Here is a 6,058-nt window from a genome sequence, read left to right as displayed (position 1 = left end):
TTTAGGAATTCTTTTTACTTCCCAGTCTCCTCATCGCTCTGGTAAGGCATCCTGACGTAGAGTTTTGACTCTTCTCTTCTCAAATTTCACTAAATTTTTTTTTAGGATCACGCGGGTATCTTGGAATCGTTCCGATGGTTTTATGACGAGAACATTGTCTTGGTGCCTCCTGTCAGGGGTTTTGTGGAAGTGTCCCGGGGAGTTGAGCTCTGAGGTGTTGTCATCATAATTTTATCGTTGCAGTTCTGGAATACCTGAGTTTAGTACGCCGACATCGAAAATCTCTTTTATGCAGTTCGTTCGTGAGATAACCTCGACGCCACCCAGTACTAGGGCGGGAGTTCGGGAGTATCGCCATAACTTGTATAACGGATGCTTTTCGAAGGTTGAGGTAGATGGTTTCCGAAGTTTTTCTCGGTTATGTGTTGAAGGATGGATACAGCTGGATGTAGGATTTGCTAGATTTGGGTGAGATATTATGCTTCCCCTGTATCCCCAACACCTGATTGCATAACCGGAAAGGTTCGGGAGTTTCATAGGTGGGAATTCTCGTAGCTCTAGTTCTTCTTCCACGGATATTGGTTTGAGATTGGGATTTCTTACCGATTATTCGTTCTTGATCCGTACCTTGTTGATTTATTTCTCTACCTAAATTCTAAGTGGCTTCTCAATTTATGGATATGTGACCATTTCAAGAGGAATGCATTCGTTCATTTTTGTTCGGATGTGAAGACTATATTTTACAATTTTCATTCCGTTGGTTTCAGCTTCATTTATCTGTCTATGTGCTAACGGTGGTCAACCTCTTCAGGATGGCTCCCGCTAAGAGCACCAATCAGAATCAAAATCAAGATCCGCCACCACCTCCACCTCCTCCGGAGGCATGACAAGCTGTGATGGCCGCAACCAATGCAAACACATAGTTGATCATGCAAATTCTCCAAGAGCGCAATCAAGGCAACCAAGGGAACCAAGGCAACAATCAGAATTACTTTGCTACACTCAACCAGTTCCTTGCTAACGGGCCAAAGACTTTCAGCAATTGTGTTGAGGCAACCGATGCTGACGATTGGCTCGTGGATCTGTGCAAGCATTTCGAGTGCAGTAACGTCAGGCCTGAGGACTTTGTCAAGTTCGCTTCTTTCCAACTCAAAGATCAAGCTGCAGAATGGTTCCAGCAGTACAAGGATTCCAGAGGTGGACGTGTGATCACTTGGGATGAATTCCGTCAAGATTTCAGAGCTCACCATATCCCTCAGAGCATGGTTGAAAGCAAGCGTGAGGAATTCCGCAACCTGAAGCAAGGCTCTTTGTCTGTCTATGACTACAACAAGTTGTTTCAGAAGCTCGCCCGCTTTGCCAAGCAGGACGTACCTGATGAGAAGAGCATGATATACCAGTTCAGGGGTGGTCTCAGAGAAGAAATTCAGCTAGCCCTTGTTCTCTTTGAGCCCTTGAGGTACGATGAGTTCTACAACATGGCATTGAAGCAAGAGGCCGCTCAACTGAGATGTGATGCTTCCAAGAAGCGAGTCAGAGATGCTACTCCTTCTTCCTCTACTCAAGTGGCCAAGCAGCAGAAGTATTGGCTTCCTCCTCCTCCGTTCCATCAGCCGTATCAGCAGAAGAGCAAAGGTGGCAGTGGATCTTCCCACCCACCCAACCCTGGCTTTCAGAACAAGACTTCGTCTCAAGCTCCAAGATCGAGTGCTCCGTACCATCGTCCGCTTTCAGAGGTCATGTGCAACAAGTGCCAACAGAAGGGTCACTATGCCAACAAGTGTCTCAACCAGAGGCGTCTTCCTCCTCCTCCTATGAGATCGGCAAGTACAGCTGTGGTCAAGCATAACCCCAAGCACGCCAAGGTCAACTTGCTGAATGCAGCTCAGGCAGAGGACTCATCATATGTCATCATGGGTAACTTTCCAGTTAACTCTTTTCCCGCAAAAGTTCTTTTTAACACTGGTGCATCGCATTGTTTCATGTCAAGATCATTTGTTTCCAAGCATGACTTCGTTTCACAAATGTTGGGTAAACCTATGGGAGTGGTTTCTCCGGCTAAGTCTATGAGGGCTACTTCAATAGTACCGGATATTTCTATCATGATGGGTGATTTCAAGTTTCTGGCTTCCCCAATGGTTCTTGGTAACTCGGATATTGATCTTATTCTCGGGATGGATTGTCTTTCTAAGCACAAGGCTCAGCTTGATTGTGCAGCCAGGCAGATTCAATTGACTCATTCGTCTGAGGATGTAATTGTCTTTGCCGCTCGATGATGATACCATCCGTCTGTTTTCTCTCAATGAGAAGGGTGAACTGGATGCCATCTCGCAAATTCCAGTCGTTTGCGAATATCAAGACGTCTTTCCAGAAGAGCTTCCAGGAATGCCTCCGCACCGGCCAGTTGAATTCGTTATTGATCTTGAGCCTGGCACGGAACCTGTGTGCAAGCGTCCTTACAAGCTCGGACCTGAAGAGTTGAAGGAGCTGAAGAAGCAACTCGATATTCAAGAGAGAATGGGTCTCATCCGGCCTAGTTCTTCTCCGTGGGGTTGTGGTGTTCTTTTTGTGAAGAAGAAGGATGGAACGGACCGACTTTGTGTTGATTACCGTCCATTGAACAAAAAGACCATCAAGAACAAATACCCACTTCCCAACATCAACGAGCTGTTTGAACAACTCAAAGGTGCCCAAGTATTCTCCAAGCTTGATATCCGTATGGGTTATCATCAGATTCGAATCCGTGAGCAAGATATTCCCAAGACGGCTTTCAGGACAAGCTATGGTTCATATGAATACACTGTCATGTCTTTTGGCCTTGTCAACGCTCCTCCGACTTTCTCTCGCATGATGAACTTCATCTTCAACGCCTACACCAATGACTTCGTTTTGGTCTATCTCGACGACATTCTGGTTTTTTCGAAGAACAAGGAAGATCATGCCAAGCACTTGCGTTTGGTACTCGATAAGCTCAGGGAACACAAGTTCTACGCCAAGTTCTCCAAGTGCGAATTTTGGCTCGATGAGGTTCTTTATCTTGGTCATATCATCTCTGCCAAGGGCATTGCAGTGAATCCTGAGAAGGTGTCTGCAATTGTGAATTGGGAACCTCCTCAGAACGTGAAGCAACTCGTAGCTTCCTCGGTCTCGCAAGCTATTGCCGAAGATTCGTTGAAAACTTTTCTAAGATCGCGAAGCCTCTCTCAAATCTTCTCCAGAAGCACGTCAAGTACGTTTGGTCTCCGGAGTGTGACATTGCTTTCAACACTTTGAAAGAGAAATTGATCACTGCTCCAGTTCTGACTCCGCCTGATGAATCCAAGCCGTACGAGGTCTTTTGTGATGCCTCTCTCCAAGGTCTTGGCGCAGTTTTGATGCAAGAGAAGAAAGTTGTTGCTTATACATCTCGCCAGTTGAAGCCCAACGAGAAGAACTACCCCACTCATGATCTCGAGTTGGCGGCAGTTGTGCATGCTCTTCTGACTTGGAGACATCTCTTATTGGGAAGAAAAGTGGACATCTTCACTGACCACAAGAGTCTCAAGTACATCTTCACTCAGCCTAATCTCAACCTCAGGCAAACTCAATGGGTCGAAATGATTCAAGAGTATAATACGAGTATTGAGTATACTCCAGGCAAGGCCAATGTGATTGCTGACGCATTGAGCAGGAAGGCCTACTGCAACAGTCTTATTCTTAAGCCTTATCAACCCGAGCTTTGTGAAGCTTTCCGCAAACTTAATCTGCAAGTTGTTCCTCAAGGTTTCCTCACCAACCTTCAAGTCTCTCCTACCTTGGAAGACCAGATTCACCAAGCTCAGCTTCGTGATGCTATGGTGAAAAAGGTGAAGATTGGGATTGCCAAGAGTCAACCCAAGATTACAAGGACACTCTATTCTTCGAGGATCGTATTGTTGTACCCAAAGGTGAACTTCGTAAAGTGATCATGAATGAGGCTCACAATTCTCTCCTCTCCATCCACCCTGGGAGCACGAAGATGTATCAGGACCTCAAGCAGGATTATTGGTGGACTCGAATGAAGCGCGAGATTGCTCAGTTCGTGAATGAATGTGATGTCTGCAGAAGAGTGAAGGCAGAACACCAAAGGCCAGCTGGTCTCCTCCAACCTCTTACCATTCCAGAATGGAAGTTTGACCACATTGACATGGACTTCGTGACTCGGTTTCCAAAGTCCAAGCGTGGCAATGATGCTATATTCGTTGTCATCGACAAACTCACCAAAGTGGCTCATTTTCTGCCTATCAAAGAGTCAATCACTGCAGCTCAATTGGCGGCACTCTATACCTCTTGAATTGTCTCTCTGCACGGTATTCCTCAAGTGATCTCTTCAGACCGTGGCAGCATCTTTACCTCCAAGTTTTGGGATTCTTTTCAGAAGGCCATGGGCACCAACATCCGCTTCAGCACAGCTTTCCATCCTCAAACTAGCGGTCAAGTCGAGCGTGTCAACCAGATTCTTGAAGATATGCTCAGGGCTTGTGTGATCTCCTTCGGCATGAAGTGGGAGGATTGTCTTCCTTATGCTGAATTCTCCTACAACAACAGTTTTCAAGCAAGTTTGGGCAAGGCCCCATTTGAAATTCTGTATGGCAGGAAGTGCCGTACCCCTCTCAACTGGTCTGAAACCAGGGAACGTCAGCTTCTCGGAAATGACTTAATCGTAGAGGCAGAGGAAATGTGCAAAGTCATTCAAGATAACCTCAAAGCAGCCCAATCCCGCCAGAAGAGCTACTATGACAGTAAGCACTGTGATTTGGCTTTCAAGATTGGAGATCATGTTTACCTCCGCGTCTCTCCTATGAAAGGTACTCGTCGCTTCGGTATCAAAGGGAAGCTTGCCCCCAGATACGTGGGACCTTTCAAGATTGTCAGCAAGAGAGGCGATCTCGCCTATCAACTCGAGCTTCCTTCAAACTTTGCAAATGTTCATGATGTGTTCCATGTCTCTCAGCTCTGAAAGTGCTTCAAGACTCCTGACCGCACCGTCAACTTCGAGGACATTGAGCTCCAAGAAGATCTCTCCTATCGTGAGCACCCCGTTGCTATTCTTGAAGAGACCGAACGCAAGACTCACAACAAGTCAATCAAATTTCTCAAAGTCAAGTGGTCACACCATTCCGACTGTGAAGCTACCTGGGAACGCGAGGATCACCTCCGTTCTGAGTACCCGGCGTTCTTTCAGTCCTAGATCTCGGGCCGAGATCCTTTCGTAGTGGTGGAGTGTTGTAACACCCCAGATATGACTTTCCCAATATGTACTCCAACTCTTGTCGTTTCCAAAGTTAAGTTATTTTATTTTCTCGGGCTCGGGTTTTTTTCTCCATATGTTGTTGTCGTTGTCATGCATCTCATATCATGTCATCATGTGCATTGCATTTGCATACGTGTTCATCTCATGCATTCGAGCATTTTCCCCGTTGTCCGTTTTGCATTCCGGCGCATCATTCTCCTCCGGTGGTCAACTCTACCTTTCTTTCGTGTGTGGGGATTAAACATTTCCGGATTGGACCGAGACTTGCCAAGTGGCCTTGGTTTACTACTGGTAGACCGCCTGTCAAGTTTCGTATCATTTGGACTTCGTTTGATACTCCAACGGTTAACCGAGGGACCGAAAAGGCCTCGTGTGTGTTGCAGCCCAACAACCCTCCAAGTTGGCCCAAAACCCACCAAAACCCTCTCCATCTTTTAGAGCGTTCGATCACGATCGCGTTGCCGAAAACCGCACCTCATTTGGACACTCCTAGCTCCCTCTACCTCTATTTTAAAGACCCCCCGAAATCCGGATCTCCTTCTTCCCCGAAACCCTAGCCCTGCTCCATCCACGCGCCGGACACATCCGGTCCGCGCCGGACACTTCGAGCCGCCGCCTTCGCGCCAATCATGTGGCGCCACGTGGCACGCCGCCACTCCCTCCACCGCGGCCTGGGAAGCCCACGAGGGGCCCCCGAGGCCCGTTGCCTTCCGCCGCCGCCCGCCGCATCTTCCCAAGGCTCGGCCTCTCCTCCGTCGAGGCGCGCCGCCCGCCGGCCACCCTCCG

Source organism: Triticum aestivum, chromosome 1A (genome assembly GCF_018294505.1).
Source record: "Triticum aestivum cultivar Chinese Spring chromosome 1A, IWGSC CS RefSeq v2.1, whole genome shotgun sequence".
Classification (NCBI taxonomy): domain Eukaryota; kingdom Viridiplantae; phylum Streptophyta; class Magnoliopsida; order Poales; family Poaceae; genus Triticum; species Triticum aestivum.
This window is presented reverse-complemented; position numbering follows the sequence as displayed.